Source organism: Hylobates moloch, unplaced genomic scaffold (assembly GCF_009828535.3).
Source record: "Hylobates moloch isolate HMO894 unplaced genomic scaffold, HMol_V3 SCAFFOLD_4, whole genome shotgun sequence".
Classification (NCBI taxonomy): Eukaryota; Metazoa; Chordata; class Mammalia; order Primates; family Hylobatidae; genus Hylobates; species Hylobates moloch.
The window spans coordinates 61,754,504-61,774,253 of NW_026652279.1; the positions used below are offsets into that span (position 1 = coordinate 61,754,504).

Sequence of the window (19,750 nt, forward strand, 5' to 3'; positions counted from 1 at the left end):
ACAGGAAGGGGAACATCACACAACGGGGCCTGTTGTGGGGTGGGGGGAGGGGGGACGGATAGCATTAGGAGATATACCTAATGTTAAATGACGAGTTAATGGGTGCAGCACACCAACATAGCACATGTATACATATGTAACTAACCTGCACGTTGTGCACATGTACCCTAAAACTTAAAGTATAAAAAAAAAAGAAATATAAGCCATTGGTTTATATTATTAAATTTTGAAATAAAATTATTTACTACTCTTTCAATCTTCTGGATTAGTCTACTTGCACAGCATATATTGAGGTGGGTGTCCAAATGAGTTTTAAAAACCTGTAACAAAACAGAATGTCGGAAAAAACAAGAAGCTTGACTGACAGAGAAGAATTGTGATCCATTTAAATTTCTGACTTATGGAAAGGGTTTCACTGATCTTAACAACTGTCTTTATAATACGTATATATTATTCAAATGATGGTTTAAAAATAAATTTATACTAATGAAATATCACTTTAATGAGATTTCTCTGTTGAAGGTGGGTATAAGATTGTTTGCAAGAAGAAACTGCTACCTAAAACATGTGAAAATAGTTTGGTAGAGGGCATATTATAGAGCTGACTTTTGGATCAAATTCTTGAAGACTCTTCCACAAGGAGCCACTTCCATGCTCCCAAAGAATGTGTCTCACAGAGTTATCTTCTAAAGTTAAAGCCGCTAATTTAACAAAACCTGGGGGAGGCTGGGTGTGGTGGTTCATGCCTGTAATCCCAGCACTTTGGGAGGTCGAGGTGGGTGGATCACTTGAGGTCAGGAGTTCGAGACCAGCCTGGCCAACATGGTGAAACTCCATCTGTACTAAAAATACAAAAATTAGCCAGGCGAGGTGGCGCAAACCTGTAATCCCAGCTACTTGGGAGGCTGAGGCAGGAGAATCGCTTGAACCTGGGAGGCGGAGGTTGTAGTGAGCAGAGATTATACCACTGCACTCCAGCCTGGGCAATAGAGCGAGAATCTGTCTCAAAACAAACAAATAAACAAATAAACAAACAAATTGTGGGAATTTGCAGAGACGTCTCTAAAAAAACAGAAAATGACTATGATCTAATTTGGATCTTACCATAATCAGATAAGCATTCTATTTTAGCATTAAAACATTTTATAATCAATTTTTAAAGATTTAAAATTTTCATACTGAGCATTTCACATAAATCTAAAAAAGATATGCCTTTCTCTGATATTGCCCAAACTCCCTCTCCGTGTAAGTTCCTGACTCATTAGAAGGCACATTTAAAAATCACTCAGAGTTATAAGGGAGGTTAATACGGCACCAGAGTGTCATATTTTTAAGAATGATTCTTCTTTTTATTTATTGATCTATGAAACTGATCTACCAGAAATGCTGGTAAATAAACAAATTTTAAAAATTTGCCCCTGAACACTACCCCATGATGCCCTTAATAGATTCATTCCACAGGTGAGTCTGTGTGATTAAAAAAGCATGTTCTTTTTCACTTAGGCCACTAGGAAGCTTACAGCTAAATAGTGATTTACTTCCAATAACCGTAAAAAACCACATAGTATATGGTCCTTTGAACAATTCAGAAGTTAGGGTCACTGACCCTCTGTGTAGTTAAAAATGGCATACAACTTTTGACTCCCCCCAAACTTAACTACTAGTAGCTTACTGTTGACCAGAAGCCGTAATGATAACATAAAAAGTCAATTAACAAATATTTTGTATGTTGTATATATATTATAAACAGTAGTCTTACAATAAAGTGAGCTACAGAAAAGAAAACGTTAGAAGACAATCATAAGGAAGAGAAAGTACATTTACTATTCGTTAAGAAAATATATTTACTATTCATTATTCTTCAAGTAGGCTGAGAAGGAGGAGGAAGAAAGGTTGCTCTTGCTGTCTCAGGAATGGCAGAAGTCGACAGAGTTCAAAACCATGTTGTTCAAGGATCAACTTATTTCTGTTTCTCACTATTATCTCTGGCTTTATATTCTAATTACTTTTATTCCCTCAATGAATTATTTTAATTTTCTGTACTGCATATGTTTTGGAAGTGAGGTATAAATAGATCAATCAATAAAAAGAAGACTCCCTCTTAAAAATATGACACTCCAGTGCCATTAACCTCCCTTATAATGCTGAGTGATTTTTTAAAAAGCTCTCCCCAAATTAATCCTTCATTGACTTTGGTAAGTTCGGTAAGACCCTAGGGTTTCATAACAAGTTAGAAGAGCAATAGCCTAACCTCTAATCTTTGTTGAGTATGCTCAAACCTCAAAAAGAGATGATAACTGAAACAAGAGAATAGTTTGTTACCATGATTTATTGCCACGTTTCTATAACGTAGAGAAGCTATGTGTTCCCAAAGGTATAACTTCAAATAGTAAGGAGAGAAGGTAAAAGAAAAAACAAGGAAAGAGAACTGTTTGCAATTGTCAGGCACAAATTTCTACAGTTTTTTTCCAGTTAAATTCAGACATCGACTTTGTTTTTGGCATAAAAATTTTATGCCCTTTTTTTTTGCTATGCTGTTTGCTATACTGTTTCAAACCTAATGTAATCCATTAGGTTTGAAAATAGACAATTGTGTGTGTGGTAACTTTAATTCCATGACACAAACAAAAGTGCTTTTCTATAACTGTCCAAGTCCATATTTAAGCAATCAGTCTAGGCCATCATATCAACCTTATATAATTCTGCACAACAGATTTTTTTTTAAAGAGTAAAATACAATTTTAGAAGCAGAAAGAAAATGTCCCAGGAGAAAAACCTAGGGCTAGTTAAGAAAATCTGGAATCCCAGTCTTTGTCCATGTACAGGGGCTGAGAAACATAAAACCCACCTAGATTTGATTGCTTCCTTTAGTGAGATGTTAACAGAGTGGAAATGATTCCTGATTTGGCTTTTATTTTCCCTCTCTAAATGGCAGTCCAAAAAAGTGGTGCAAGAATCACCTGGCACCTCAATTACCATGCTCAGTTTCTCCCCTGACACTGTGTGGTAGGTTGTGTCACAATACCTTTGCACCCACAGATATGGCTTCAGGGTGGGCTCTGACTGAGATGGAGTGAGCTCCGTGTCACAGCTTGCCTCGGTTAGCCACAGCTGCAGGGAAGAGCTGGCTCTACTCTTCCTCCTCTTTCCCCAACCCACCCCAAACAAATCCTTCAAGCAGCTGCCATACTTGAGGGCTGGCAGTGCCAAAGACCCTGAAGGTCTGGAAAGGGGAGAAATGAGGGGCCTCTGGGACTAAAGCATAATCAAATTAAGGGATAAACAAGTGAGCTAACTTTAACTCTACTGCTAGTTTTCCTAGTAAAATAAAGACAATGGAAGGATTTGGTCTGGACCTATCTGTCCCCTTCTCTGAGGGCTGTTCAGCAGAGCTTGGGACCTGGTCATCTGTGGGGCAAACAGGGCCAGAATGCAGGAAGACAATGCAAGCACAAGTGGACTTGGATTGTGGCTGGTTGGCCCCTATATGCCAGCTTGCCTGGGACAGTGCCTTACTATTAATTGTGAACCCTTTCACTTTCACGAGCTATGGCCCAGTGTTTCTTAGGAGGGTATATTTACACTATAGAAGGGACAATTCATTCTTTCCTGAGTCTGCTCAACTCACCATAGAAAATTTGCCTACTAAGTGCCAGAAGCCACCTCCATCCTATCATTTTTCACCCACCCCGTCATTTTGACACCAAAAATGCCTTCCTTTTTTTTTTTCAAATGCCTTCTGGGGAGAGCAGTGAGGCCCAGATGCACAGCCACTGAATGCTCTCTCAGTTAAAAGAGGAAGCAGAGGCTAAGAGAGGTGAAATGATTTGATTGAGGCTATAGCTAGACAGTGGCAGGGGCATTGTTTCTTGACTTCACATACAGTGAGGCTTCCAGAAGGATAAAACTCTACTGTCTCTTGACAGACACCTGCAGTTGAATCACTGCTTGCGGAGGCACAAACTGCAGGGAAAGAATTTACATGTGGTAATACCAGTGTTTTATTTGTGGCCACTTAATCATTTGCAGTCAGTAGCTTTATGACCCTTGCTGGTTTCAGAGGTTATGAATAATAATGGTATTTTTAAGGAGGACATGATACTTTAGTTTTTGTAAACACATAGAATTTAAGTCATAAAAGCTTTCCAGAAAGGAAGAGGAGAGTTGTCATTAATTTTTAAATACATGAAGCTTAAAGAAGGATTTACAATAATAGCATCAATAAATATGCTTTGGAAGCACTTTTTCTTCAAGGAATTAAAAACCTTTTTTTCTTCTAAAAATATTTAAAGATATATTGTTCTCAAAAGAAGAAAATAATAACACTTACCTCCAATAGTTTTTACTAGTTTCACTTCCTTAAAAGCATTTAATCCTGAAAATAACCCTAGAAAGGTAGGCAGAGAAAGTATTATACCCATTTTACCAACAAGGAAATTAAGGTTAAAAAACTTCAATGGCTAAACGTTTAGCAGTTTTGGACCTTCAAAACCTGAGGACAACACCCTTTACATTATATCTTGAAAACTCAAGTCGGGAGCACTGTTGATAGTCAATTATTATATTTACTTAAATAACAGCCTCTTTCTCCATGATTTAGGAGGAAATACTTTTTCCCTCTACCTAATTACTCATGGTCATTTGTTCTGGCTACCAACAGTAGTCCTGAACCACGGAAAATAGGAAAACTGGGTTACCTGGCCACTCACCACTCACTGAGCACTTACTATGTATCAGGCCCTGGCTGAGGCATTGAAGATACAAAGGCTAATCAGACCTGGCCTTATCAGGTTTGAAGGGTTCAAAACCATCTTGAGAGCATTTTGAGTATTTTTCTCAATTCTGTCAGCGTTGACTTATTTCTATTACCTGGAGCTGAGATGGCCAAGTGGTTGGTTGTGATTGTGCCCAGGCCAGGTCATTCCCTGTAATGCCAACGGGACCCCTCTTTTGCTAACCTCTCTCCTCACAAAAACATCAACAACAACCAATTGTAACAACAACCCCAAACCCTGGGGGGAGTTGGGGAATTCTAGATTTATAATCTCTGTATATACAAGCTCTAGAGATAAAACTGTGATCTACCAGTTAGGCTACTACTAGTAAACTTAAAAAAAAAAGGTTGTTTACTTTCAGTGACAACTTTGAGAAACAGGTGAACAATCTGATACTTTCAACTACATTGCCAAATATAAAAATAATTCTGAAAATTCTGAATTTCTCTTATTAAGACATGTCTGAGGCATAAGGAGGAGTGGACTATCTAGAATTAGGAATTTTCACAACTCTAAAGAAGTTACTGGATCTAAACAGCTGGAATATCCTGGCCCTGATCAGTTTCAAGTATTCAAGATGAGATTCATAGGGTTATCAGTGCCCTGGGAAATTTGATGAGCCTGTTATTGAGAATACGGATAGCTGTGCAGCCTTGGGGGAAAACCAAGCCGTCATCATGTTACAATTCCTCACTATTCTCTTGCCTCTCCATACCCTTTCCTTAAAACATAAACAAACAAAGCAAGCATGTGGCAAACATGTTTCCATTTTTCCACCAAGAATGCAGATGTGACAGCTTCTTCCCCTTCCCTTCTCTCATCCACCCCAGCTCCGCCTCCTCCCCCTTCCCCAGTGATCTCATCCCTGCGCAGAAAGGACACCAGCTGCAGGGAGGGTCAGCCTCCACCAAGTGGGATCATTATCATCATTAGGAATGCCAAGAAGCCCAGAAGGCCTTGCTGACATGTGCAATGTGTTACAGCTTTCTGTGGTTTCCCCACATTCACAGCAAAGCTGCCGTCTGGAAATGTAAAGGCTTTGCCTTCCTAAAAATAATGTTACCAGAAGAATATTTAGACAGATATTTCTCAACAAATCAATCAATCACTGCAGCAGCAATGATGAGAACCCACCAAGATGAAGAACCTGGTGGCAGCCTCAGAAATCATTTGGGTCCAAATGTCCCATTTAAGATTAATGAAGTCCCCTGATTTTTCAGGGGGAGAATTATAGGAGGTGTTTGCGAGATGAGGGATGCCTGGGAATTAAAAATTACAAAAAAAAAAAAATTCTAACACAGCAGCACAATGAAAGCTAATGGATTTATCTTGATTTTATACATGTATTTTCACAGATTTATGTTCATTCCTTTATTCACTCTTTTCCACTTTCCTCTTTGTCAATTAGTGCCAACTCAGAGAATAAGGCTGTGAGATTTTCCTAGACATAGTAATAATGGCAATTACCACATACTGAGTGCTTACTATGAGCTAGATACTGTGCTATGTGCTGTACGCATCCCTTTCAACCTCTTTCCACAGCTAGATCATTACTTCCAAGTTATAGATGCAACAACTAAGGCTTCGAGAGGTCATATTTGCAGCTTTAAATATAATCTATAAACTGTTATCCAATTTGTATTTCTAGCCTACATCTCTTGTGAGCTCCAGATCTGTTTTTACAATTATCTGCATACCATCTCCCCTTGGATGTATCACAAGCATCTCAGATGAAACATGTTCCAAACTGAGCTTAGGATCTAGTCCTCTCTACGCCCAGGCTAGGCTCTCCTCTAAATGTTCTTAACTTCAGGAAACAGCACCTCATATCAGAAAAATGGAAGTCATCAGAGACACTCCTATTCTGCAATGTCACCAAAGCAGAGAGCCACTAAGTCCTGTCAGCTCTACCTCCTAAATCTGTTTTGGAGCCATTAACCACTCCATTGACTGCCACCATCATCTCTCACCTGAAAAATGGCACCAGCCTTTTTCACATTGGTTTCCTTCTCTCATCTACTGTGTGACGAGGTACAATAATCAGAGTGATTTAAATACAAATCAAGTTTTTACCTCATTAAAAAAATCTTTCAATGGTTACTCATTGCTCTTAGAAAAGACCAAGATTCTTGCCAGTGCCTATAAGGCCCTGTATAATCTGGCTTCACTACCTCTGTATCTTTCTACTTCCCTCTCTTTCACTGGGCTCTAGTCTAGCTTGCCTTTTTTCAGTTCCTCTTTTGTCTCAAGTTCCGTCCTGACTTGGGGTCTTGGAGCAAGCTGTCCTTTAGCCTGTGATACTCTTGTATCCTCTCTGTTTGGCTAACTCCTACTAATTCTTTGAGCCTCAGCTTACCTATTGTTTCAAAAATAGTTTTCACTGCCCACCTTGACAGATTACCCCTGTGTCACTTCTTCTTTATATTATGATGTAAATACTTATTTAAATATTTATTTTTCACTGGTTTCCCTAACTAGAATATAAACTTCATTAGGGCAAAGACCATGTCAATCTTGTAAACAACTGTATCCCTTGTGCCCATCACAATGCCTGGCACATAGAAGATGCTCAATCAAAATTTGTTAAATGACTAAATGAGGCAAGTAACTGGCTCAAGGTCACAGGATTTGAACCCAAATCTCAATGTGTCTTGTTCTAAAGCACATTCCCTTTTAAAATCTTGCAAAGCATGACAGAGTTTGTCATAGAAATATGGTATATATACCCAATGAACTGCTAGCTAGCCTTCAAACAGAAGGAAATTCTGTCCTTCCAACAACATGGATGGAACTGGAGGACATCATGCTACGTGAAATAAGCTAGGCACAGAAAGACAGGTATGTATGATCTCATTTATATGTAGAATCTAAAAAGCTGATCTCTATTGCACTGCATAATGACTACGTTATTCAAAATAACACACTATATTTCAAAATTGCTAAAAGGATAGATTTTTAATGTTCTTGTTACAATAAGTTGGTGAGGTGATGGATATGTTAACTAGCTTGATTGACTCTTTCTATAATGTATACAGAGATTAAAATATCACATTGTACCCCCTAAATATACACAATTTTTTGTCATTTTGTAAAAAAAGTTTAAAAAAATAAATTCAACATATCATAGTCACCTTCCAGGGATGTAAATTTCTCAAGTCTCCATGTCCTTACTGACTTAAATGGATGGCTAGTTAGATGGTTAAAAGGAATAAAGTCTGGGAGTATGGTAGGATGGGGTGGAGCCTGTCTCCCACAGCAAATGAGACATAATAAATACCTACTGGCCTGCAAAAGTAGTCAAAAATAGAGAAGTGAGAGTATGGATGAGGGAAAAGAGAACTTAGAGACTGCTGAGCTGCTATAAGCCTCAAGAAAATGAGATTCAAGAATGAAGGAAACAAATATTTAATATAGCTGAAAAGAACAGAGACAGAGAGACTCTGAAAAGACAAAATATAATCTTTCAAAGGGGAATAAAACTTACTGGACATGATTTTCTGCATATATTTTCTCTTTTCCTTACTTGTATGTACAGAGAGCAGATAAGGCACAACACAGTAAAGAATGAAATACTGGATATGCCTGAAGAAAGCCTCTCTGAGCTTTGAGGACTAGGGAGTACTTCTTGTCAATTTGAGACACAGGATACTTGTCTCCATCATTATAATTCAAAAAACATTCCCTGCTCAGGGGGTCTGTCACTGACCTTCACATTGAGGTAAAGAGAGATGAGCAAAAAAGGCTGTGACCAGTACAGGCTACGCTAGCCCCTTATCCCTCTTGTTCTGCGAATGCAGTCATTTTCTTCCACAAACATGCAGGACTTTACATTTTTCCATGATGAATGTGGACTTGTTACATTTGCCCTGGTTGTCAAGGTCTGGGAACTTTGGCTCTATTCCTCTCCTTCAATCCATTTCTTTTCTTGAACTGTCCCAGCTTCCCGTAAGAAGTACTCCATTGTTAGGAACTTTAAAACGTGTATTTCTCATGTTGTTGTCCCTTTGTGTGGAAGAAATGGTTATAGAAATTGGGTTATCAGCTATGTGGCAAAAGAAAAGAAAAAAAACCTGTTCTCTATTCCTCCCTCATGTTCTCCATAAAAGGCAATAAAATTCTTCAGTAAATACAGTATCATCTGGCATGGTTGGAATTGTTCTAATTATGTACTCTGGTTAACAATGTCTGAACCTACATGGATTACCAATTTCCAAAGAATTAAAATAAAATACACTTAGTAATAAAATAATTCAAGAGCCTGATATGATTTGTCTCTATTAGTCAAAAGGTGCACAAAGTAGCACCGTGAATCACAGTTTAGAGAATTTTATTACATGATGGTGCTCACAGGCTAGCTGACGAAACATCAGATAACAGATTTCACTGTATCTGGTATTGGCTGGTCACAGAGCCAATGTTTTTTTGTTACTGGCTGGTCTTCTTATTAGAATACAAAAAAAAAATCAAGTTTATATTGAGTTTGACATTTACAGCACTAAGCTCTGTGACTGGATCATTCTGTTTGTTTAACAGGAATCTTACGAGCTTGTGGGCTTTAAAAAATTTCAGTGGCTATTGTTTTCATCTACTGCCACAATTTTTGCCCTTTGTAGATCCTTTAATATGTAATAATGACTATATTTAAAGGCCAATTTCCAGAATTTCTATTAATATGACAATGTTTTAGGGAGGGACCACAATCCAGAGCTTACGGCAAAATAAAGAGAAAGGGGAGCAGAAGTGGACCTACATGAAATGAAAAGGAACTCAGATCATATAGCTGAAGAAAGAGGAAGGAATGGCAATGGTCCCTGTTCTCACTGTTCCTGAGGTGCAGCCTGTGCCCTTCTATCCTAGTTTTCAGCTGTCATTATTTTTTTAAATCAAATTGTAGTTGGGGTCAGCATGTGATATACTTCCATGTTGAAAGAAGAAAAAGGTGAGATAAATCAAGGCACAACATGAGTTATCCTTTCTCCTAAATTTTACTGTTTAAAAGATCTCTGGTAGGTCTAAAACCATGCTACATAAACATAAAATACCTCCATTTCACTCATAGCCAGGCTATCTGCACTTATCCCCCTTCCCCAAACCAAATACACACAAGTAATTCTATTTTCTTGGCAAGGCAATTGTTGATTAATGAATCATCTTTCCTGTAATTTTTATTTTTTTTTTGTAGCCTTAGTTTGGCTAAGTTCCCTGGCATTCCTGTTGAAGTATGTAATGGAAAATTTGACCTCACATTCTTTGCTTTTTTGTAACATCACAAAACACTGATATAACAGGGCTACTAAAAAGTAGCTTGGAGATGAAGGGATGCACATAAAGAAAAAGCTCAGTGTGGAAAGGAACAAAGATGCATTAAATCATGTGGAAGGTAAATATTTAGCTTCACAGACCTGAAGTTACATTCATCTTCAAGTGCTTGCAGCTTAGGATGTCATAGAGTTTCCATCATAATTTTGCTTTTCTAAAGAGATTACAAACCAGCCATAAAAAGCCATTCTCAAAATTAACTTGGAACACAGGTAGGCCATTTTGTAGATCCCATAGCTTGTTTGAAAAATGGTGATTTAGGGTGGGGCAGGCAGAAGAAAGGTGTCAGGAAGTGATTTCTTGCATTTAGCTATATCTGAGCTGAAATAAAACTTTGGCAATCACCCTTCTGTGATCACATCCAATTGTCTAAGGAAAATGTAACAGGTCATACAGAGTCAACTTTGGTTAACTGTAAAGCCTGGGATTTGGCAGCAAAGACATACTTCAGGACAGACTTTTCAGCAAAATTCATAGTGGAATACATGAACTCGTTATAAAAATTTTTTCTTTTTAAAATGAGACTCTCTTCCCTAAGGCAAAGAGATCATCTTTTCAAATGCATAATCCAGACTCAAGGGACATCTACCCAGCCACTGACAAAGTTTCTCCCTCTGTAGCCCTAACGATCCTACAACCTGAGAAACTATCAACTTGGCTGTGATGGGAAAAGAGTCCCACATGGCTCCCAGCACCACCCTCTCAAAATGTCACAACCTCTTGGCATAGGACATCCTGTTCAGCCTGTAATAGTCATTCAAATGAAGTGTTTCATGATAACAACATTGGCTTGTGTGTATTGTCAACCAAGACCGTCCTAAAGGCTGTCAGAATGCATATATAAGGGCCTGTTCAGTCTATTAATCATCTAGATGTGCTGAAAAAAGGAAGGGGGAAAAAGCGGATGCAAAGAAGTCTGTACAAATCACTACTAGTTACTCAGGCTGCTGGGAAAATGTGCAGATGTTTCTTGATGTTACCTGAACTGTTTATAAAACCATTGTCACATCTGTGTACTCATCTATATTAAAATGGAATGCTATCATCTGGAACTATACAAATGATTCTCGGGGAGCGAACTTTAATATACTGTTTATGGCCTGGATAAATAGTATTTATTTGAATAATTAATACTTTTTTTTAAAAGAGGGAGTTAGATGAGAATTATGCAAATGAAATATGCAAATAAGCCACAAGAGAGAACTCTTTGTTTAATCTTATGTTGTAAGTGCTAAGAGATGGTTACCTGTTCCAGAGATGGTCTTAGGTTCCTACTTCTCACTGACTTTTGTGGGTGCAGGAAGAAAAAGAAATATTCAGACAGCTTGGATTGATTCATGTATCCAATTATAAAATGCAGGTAGACAGATCAAGAAAGTTGTTAACTATGAGGCCAGGCACGGTGGCTCATGCCTGTAATCCCAGCATTTTGGAAGGCCGAGGTGGGCGGATCATGAGGTCAGGAGATCGAGACCATCCTGGCTAACACAGTGAAACCCTGTCTCTACTAAAAATACAAAAAAATTAGCCAGGCTTGGTGGCGGGCGTCTGTAGTCCCAGCTACTCGGGAGGCTGAGGCAGGAGAATGGTATGAACCCGGGAGGTGGAGGTTGCAGTGAGCCGAGATCGCGCCACTGCACTCCAGCCTGGGCGACAGAGCAAGACTCCATCTCAAAAAAAGAAAAAAAAAAAAAAAGAAGAAAGTTGTTAACTGTGAAGAAAACCACTGGGGGGAAATTACCACATGCCATTTAATATCTAATTTAAGGGAAGCACTGAGATCTTGGATGAAAAATTATTTGGTGATATATTGAAATATCAACTCCAGGGACGATGCTTTTCTAGATTCTTTTGGATTCCTAAAAATTTCCCAGATCTTATTTGGTGTCTGGCTTTTCCAAGGTACTCCTGGTATCCCGCATATTATAAGACTGAATCTTACACTATCTAATTTGAAATAAATTTTACTCTTTTCCTTTCCATTAGGTATTAAACCAAGTTGGTATTTTGGTAGAAATCCACTGAAATCTTTATACTGTGAAATCTTTATACTACATACTGTGAAATATAATCATAGATTATATTTCATCTGCTCTTTGATATTCCTGTAGCAGGTGAGTCTTGCCTGTACTCCTTATGTACTTCGCAGGCTGTACTACTGTGACCAAGAACACTTAGAAAAGGTTGCTCAGTTTTTGAGGTAAAGTTAATAAGTAAAGCAGACTAACTGAATTAGATAAAATGCATAATGGTTTTCACCACTACAGTGAAAGGTCTGGGAATGTCTCTATGTTTGATGGACTATTATTAGATGATGATAATTTCAATACCAATATAACACTGGTGAAAGCATAATTTCCTATTCTTTTTATAAGCATTAAATTTAGGAGTTTTTCCAACATCTGTTATTGCTGAACTAATGCAAAATTATTGTCTCCCAACACAAAATTCTTATTTCCTTAGGCAAGCAACATTGTGTGTGCAGTTTTCAAAGACGTTTTATACATATGCAGACAAACATGTACGTTCATTCTTTCTTCTTTTTATTATATGCAAAAGGTAGCATACAATATAAACAATATGTTCTGTACTGTGCTTTTTGGACTTAACAATACACCTGGGAGATCTTTCTGTATCAGTACATTAGGAGCAGCTGGGCACCGTGACTTGGCACCTGTAATCTCAGCTACTTGGGAGGCTGAGGTGGGAGGATTGCTTGAGCTCAGGAATTTGAGGCTACTATGTAGGACATGGACTGAGATTGTGTCCTTTAAAAAGAAACAAACAAACAAAAACCATAAATAGCTTTCCAGTTTTTGTTATGGAAGCATAGTATTGGATAAATGGATAATCCTATTTACTTCCAGTCCCTACAAAAGCACATTTAGGTTATTTCCAATCTTTTGCAATTACAATGTTTGTTAATTTTGAAATTAAACCGAACAGTCAATAAGAAACTACAACTGACTGAGTAGTATTGCCTGTTTCCGCTCCCTACTCGAATTCTCTATAAGCAAAAAAATGGTGAAAAAAGAATTTGGCTAATCGGCTTTTGGATAATTCAATATCTTATTTTTCTATCTATTCCCAGTTAAGCATATTTTTTTTGGATGGGCTCAAAATAATAGACTCATTACTTCATTACTTTTCTTATTATTTCTGTAAGAGTTATATTTTAATGAGAAGAAAAGAGAGGCCAGGCGTGGTGGCTCACGCCTGTAATCACAGCACTTTAGGAGGCCAGGGCGGGTGGATCACCTGAAGTCAGAGTTCAAGACCAACCTGGCCAGTACGGTGAAACCCTGTCTCTACTAAAAATACAAAAATTAGCTGGGCATGGTGGCAGGTGCCTGTAATCCCAGCTACTCGGGAGCCTGAGTCAAGGAGAACTGCTTGAACCCAGGAGGCGGAGGTTGCAGTGAGCCGAGATTGCGCCACTGCACTCCGCCTGGGCGACAGAGCGAGATTTGAGACTCTGTTTCCCAAAAAAAAAAAAAAAAAAAAAAGAAAAGCGATTAAAAAGGAAAACCTAAGCGATTCAGAGCCAGTTAGCGTGGCTGTAAAGCTACTCAGGTAATTGTGAGGAAGAAATTAGTACAGCTTCAGTTTTTTAAAGGTCTTAATCTGTACTGGAGGTCAAGTTATCATCACTGTCATTTTCTTCAAAAACATTTAAACATTCACTTATACACAGCTTTATGCAATGAGCTTCCCAAAGCAAGCAAGATGCATAGAGAAACTTACCAGGACAGAGCGAAAACAAATGTAGGTGTGCCTCAATTTACAGAAGGGGATATGGGACACTATTTCTATGTTATTTATAAATTTTATGATTTGAACATAAAGATTGCTAAAAGGATTTCTGCAGCAACTTTGTTGGGAGACAAAAATTTTGTATTCCTCAGTTTATCTTAGGGTATGATTTTCAGATTTCTATATGTTGCGCTGGCTTTATTTAAAGTGAAGATAACTGTGTGTGTGTGTGTGTGTGTGTGTGTGTGTCTGTCTGTCTGTTTGCTTTGTTTTAATCTTTTCTTAAATTTTAAAATAACTTCAAACTTAAAAGTTGCAAGAATACTACAAAAAAATCTTTTACCCTTCACCTGTATTCACCAGTTGTCAAAATTTTTACCACTTTTGCATTTTATTCTTTTTCTACATATACACACATTTGTTTTTCTAAACCATCTGAGTAAGTTGCAGACATCATGTCCCTTTGCCTCTAAATATTACAATGTATTTTCCTAAGAATAAAGAAATTCACTTACTTAGTGACAATACAATGATCAAAATCAGGAAATGTATATAAGCACAATATTATGTTTCATCCCCAAATTTCATTCAAATTTTACCAATTGTCCCAATACTGTTCTGTTTGCATTTCCTCCCCCGATCCAGGATCCAAATGGAAGAACCCACTCATTTAGTTTTTCTGTCTCTTTGGTTTCTTTTAATCTGAAATGGCTCAGCTTTATTTATGTGTTTCAGGATACTAACACTTTTAAAGAGTATCTTTTAGTTTAGGTTTGTCTGACATTTCCTTAATATTAAATTAATTATGCATATTTGGGGCAAGAATACCATAGAAGTAATGTATCTTTCTCACTGCATAACATTAAGAAGCACAAGATGTCAATTTGTTCTACTATTGATGATGGTAACTTTGATCACTTGGTTAAAGTGTCACTACCAGGCTTCTCTACTCCAAAACTACTATTTTCCATGATTATTAATAAGTAATTTGTGGAAAATTCTTTGAGATATGTAAATATCCTGTTCCTCACTGAACTTTTAAAAAATTGTTTCAGCAGCCATTGATACTTCTTAACTATTTGCAACTATGATCGGTGCAAAATGGTGGTTTTCTAATCTATATTTCTTCTACATTTATTAGTAGGCATTCTACTGTAAAGAATAACTTTTGTTTCTTACACATGTAGTATCTACCTATTATCACCATGAACAAACTCATGAATTCTTATTTTCTTCAATGGGTCACCTTCCATTTTATAATTATTTCGCTGTTCAGATTGTTTCAGATTAGGCCAGTGGGAGTCCTTTCGAGCTAACTCTGTTGTCCTTTTGACGTGTCCTCATCATTTTTTGAGACTTCCTAACATCCTGGCATGAAAAGATGTTCCAGGCTCATCTTTTTTTTCCTCCGATAGCCCTGCAGTCAGCTACTTCTCCAAGAAGCCTTTGTTCCTCTTAGTGCGAAATGAGATGTAGAAGCTTTATGTGTTGCATGTGTTCATTGCTACAAGGTGTCATTGATTCTAGACCCTTTTAATTGACAGAGCTAGGAAAGTTTTCATGCCTTAGAAGACCTTCCTAAAAGTGGATTTAGGAACTGCTATACCATAATTCCTTTTATATTAAGTTTATGCAATGTGTAGAGATGGTACATGGGTTTTTAGTTTTGGGTTCTATGATACAATGGACTTATAATTACACTGACTACTAAACATTATTATCCCAGAAGAATCTGATGAGATCCCTGAGAATAAGGACTATGTGTCATTCATCTTTTTATCCTCAGAGCCCAACAAAGTTCAAATCATATAATAGACAATCCATAGAAATTACATGTATGTGATTTGCTTCCAAAGAATCCAATGTAGGGGGAAAGGGATAAAGATGTAACAAAGTTGGCCATGAGTTGATGACTGCTATAGCTCGTGATGAGCACATGGGGATTCTTTCTTTTCCACTTCTCTCTACATTTGAATTTTTCTATTATAATAAAATAAATTTAAAGGTAATCAAGAAATACCCCTATATCAGAATGATAAAAGTTTCTGCCTCTTCTATGGTTCAATTTCTTTAATAGTTTGGTGGGGTGAAAAAGGTCAAAGTGTTTGATTACCGGGAACCAGAGGGCATTAAAAAATTCAAGTAAATAATTCGGCTGTGTGCAGTGGCTCACGCCTGTAATCACAGCACTTTGGGAGGCTGAGGTGGGTGGATCAGGAGTTCGAGACCGGCCTGGCCAACATGGTGAAACCCTGTCTCTACTAAAAATACAAAATTAGCTGGGCGTGGTGGCATGAGCCTGTAGTCCCAGCTACTCTGGAGGTTGAGGCAGGAGAATTGCTTGAACCCAGGAGGCGGGGGTTGCAGTGAGCCAAGATTGTGCCATTGCACTCTAGCCTGGCTGACAGAGTGAGACTCTGTCTCAAATAATAATAATACTAATAATTTACGGAGTAATATGGTCACAATATGGACATTCATTTTTGAATTTAATTGTTTAAAATACATTTAGTTTAAGGGACTTGAAAATGTAGATGGCTTTCATCATCAAATTGCTAATAATCCTAGAAAGCACAAACTTGAAACACATACAATTTGGATAACAATTTTGAATATACATTTATGATATGAGATCAACCCTAAAAAATAACATAAGATAAACAGGTCTTCAAGCTATCTGGAGAGAACCCCCTAGCATTTTGCTGACTACATGGAGATAGCAAAATGGCTTTTTTCTTGACATCCCAAGTTGTTTTTTGATACTTAAACAACTGATAGTCAAAACATTAAAACAGGAAAGTGGACTACTGCAGTGATTGAGATATTCTACTGAGAAAAAACACCACAAACAAATATATTCATATGTATACACTGTTTACTGATCAGAGTGGATATTCTCCTGAGGAAGCATATTTCATAGAAAGTCTAGGTTTAAAGCATGCCCCTCCTTCCCATTAGGAAAACTGACACTAATATTCTTTATCAACATTATTTCAAGCAAGTGTACTTTGAACGCTGAGGGTTCCCCATCATAAATCTAAACTCACTGTCTTACCTAAATACTAGACATTTGCTATCAAATTAAAAAAAAATGTGTCTACTCAGTTTTACTGATAAGGAAGCATGTTTGAATGACCAAAAGCAGTCAATTCAGATGGGATTTGAGGCCCCAAATAATTTCCTCTATTATTTAGGCAACACAAAGAACCTTTTGCATTACTGGAACGAAATGGCTACCTTTTAACCAATGTTGATTCAAAAAGTGCATTCCTTACTAAAGCCAGTGTGAAAATGCTAGTGAATTCTTTCCATTACATCTGACCATAATCAGAATGCTAACATTCTGCAGCCTGCACATTGTAAATAAATACAGACCAAATAACTTCTTACTGCTGCCATGAGCGTACATTTTCTCCAGACAATAAGTGGTACATTAACACATATTTGTCTCCTGGCTGCAGCTTTTTCCCCCATTCTGAGTTCCTGGATATACTTTTGAGACAGTCTAGAAAAACCAATCTTGTGCTACACAGAGATCAGGAACTTTCTCCACAATGGAATTTAGTGTCCATAATCACCAGCATCCAGTCTTGTCAATTTCAATGGATGATGATGCAAATTACTTTTTTTCTTAAGTGTATTAATGGATCACTAATGTAAGCAAAATAACGCATGGTGGGTTGAATAATAGCACCATGTTTCTTCAATCAAATAACCATACTGTGTGTCTGGTTGTGGTTTCAAAGAAATCTGGATTAAATAATATGATTCATATATAAAAAGGCTGGCTAAGAACTGGATTTTGATACTGCTCAGTTATACATAAAACAGCCACTTTTGTACTAGATGTTCACTTAGGAAAATAATATTGTTTCCTCTGAGACAAGTATACTGGATACTTGACCTCTAAATCCTAAAAACAATTCATGGAAAGGATAAAATTTAGAGGAACAAGAACCTGAGTTACCACATATTTTCAATATATCAGGTTTTTTTTTCTTTAATTTAATTCTGAATTGTCAAAGAGGCACTTTCTGAAACTTATTAAGCTTTTTAATTTCCTACTGACCATTTAAAAAGCTCCCGTCCTAATATCTGCTATTCAGGCTACTTTCCAGGGTAAGAATTTAAGATAGTGCAGTTGAGGGGCAGTACATGATTTGGTGCAGGCAAGTTAACACAGAGTCCAAGTTTAGGAATCCTGGTCTTGAAGACAGTGTTTGCTTAAGTTTTACAATGTTACAAACATTAGTCAAGACCTTCAAGAAGATAACACAAAGCTCTAAGAGCTGTGATTTTCAAAGGGGATTTGGGAATGAGGGTTTGATGGAAGCCTTCCAGAGCTGCAGCTGCTGAGCTTGTGGGTTTTTCATTGGCTGCCACTAGATAGAGGCGAGGCAGGAGGAAGAATTCTTTGAGGGCAAGTTCAGACAGTGAATAGTTCAAGGATGCAGCCTGCCTGGAAATTGCAAGCAGTCAATGGACACACAAACCACAAATGTTACAAGGCACAATTAGGTTGATTTTTTCTAAGGTTTTAAGGGGCGAAAATAATTCCATTACCATACAGTAACCACAGAGTAAAATTAATATTTATAAAGTAATGCTATCCAGCAATATAGTTGAAGACAGTTTTCCTAAATTCTTTTTTTTTTTTTTTTTTGGTTACCATGTCTCATTAATGGTAACAGTAGAGTGGAAACCACAGTAACTTTCATGTGAGGGGGATATGGATTGCAATTTGGCCCTGGTACTTGGTGTTTGTGTGACTGAACTTCAGCATCATTTTCAACAGAAGAATAATACCTACCTTGCAGGCTTGTTGCAGGGAATAAATGTAATAACGTATGTCAGGTGGCAGCAAATAGTAGCAGCTCAAAAAATAGTTAATTATGTTATCATTGCCATCAGTGTCATAATTAATGGTCCTTTGTTACAGACAACTGCATTACCATTTATGCAATTGTTATAAGTGAGTTGCCTACAAAGCAAGAAAAGCTATATTCAACTGCCCATAAATTATGCATACTATTTAAAAAAATGTTTCTTTATGGTTTTACGTTTACAGGTTCTTTTTATTTTAAAGTTCGTCAATATAGCCTATATGTCAAAAAATACAGATTTTTATGTGTTCTTGTGATACAAAATGCATTTTCTGTGAGCTTTACAACGTTATGAATCAGTTTTTGCGAAAGGAGAATTCGGCTAGCTGTCTCCTCTCTGCCTCAGACAGACTTCACAATGATTCACAGATAACAGAAACCACCAGCTGCCATTCTGAATAAAATGTTCTGTTGGCTCTGCATACCTTAGGGGAAGCTCTAAGTCACATGTCCTCTTCTTATTTCCACTTTTCTTCTCTAAAGCCAGCTATAACCTGCATTTCATAAATCTTAAGAGAGTAAATCAAAATAACCAATCTGGAATTTGACGTAGTACCAACTAAGATTACCTAAAACAGAATCAAGGGCCAAGGCATCCATCTGCTCTCTCTGAAAGAGGCATACATATCAATAATTTCCTCTACATTTAAATAATTGTCCAAGTATCATATTTTTCTCCATGTTTTAACACCTACAACCTTCCTCATGTTTCATTATTTATTCCCATAGGGCAGGGGTTAGCAAACTATGGCTAATGGGCTAGATCTGTTCTGTAGCCTGTCTTTATATAATCTGAAAGCATGATTTTTACATTTTTAAACGACCGAAAAAATTAAAAATTAGGATAATTTTTCATGATGCATGAAAAATACATAAAATTCAAATTTAACTGTCCAAAATACAGTTTTATGGAAACACAGCCATGCTCATTAATTTATGTATTGTCTTTGGCTGATTTTGACCTAGTTTAGTAGTTACTACACAGACCATATGGCCAGCAAGACCTAAAATATTTCCTAT

At 37.3% G+C, this 19,750-nt stretch overlaps 1 protein-coding gene across 15 annotated transcripts in view; it reads right to left on the minus strand.

Annotated features, from left to right (window-relative positions):
* Positions 1 to 19,750, minus strand: part of CMSS1 (cms1 ribosomal small subunit homolog) — a 362,094-nt gene that overhangs the window by 128,305 nt on the left and 214,039 nt on the right. For 2 of the 15 annotated variants that reach the window (XM_058437595.1, XM_058437605.1), the window contains exon 2: positions 19,156 to 19,239. The exons of the other annotated variants lie outside the window; for them this stretch is intronic. The gene's annotated coding sequence lies outside the window, so the exon portion shown is untranslated. The remainder of the gene's footprint in view (positions 1 to 19,155; positions 19,240 to 19,750) is intronic. 15 annotated transcript variants of the gene reach the window in all.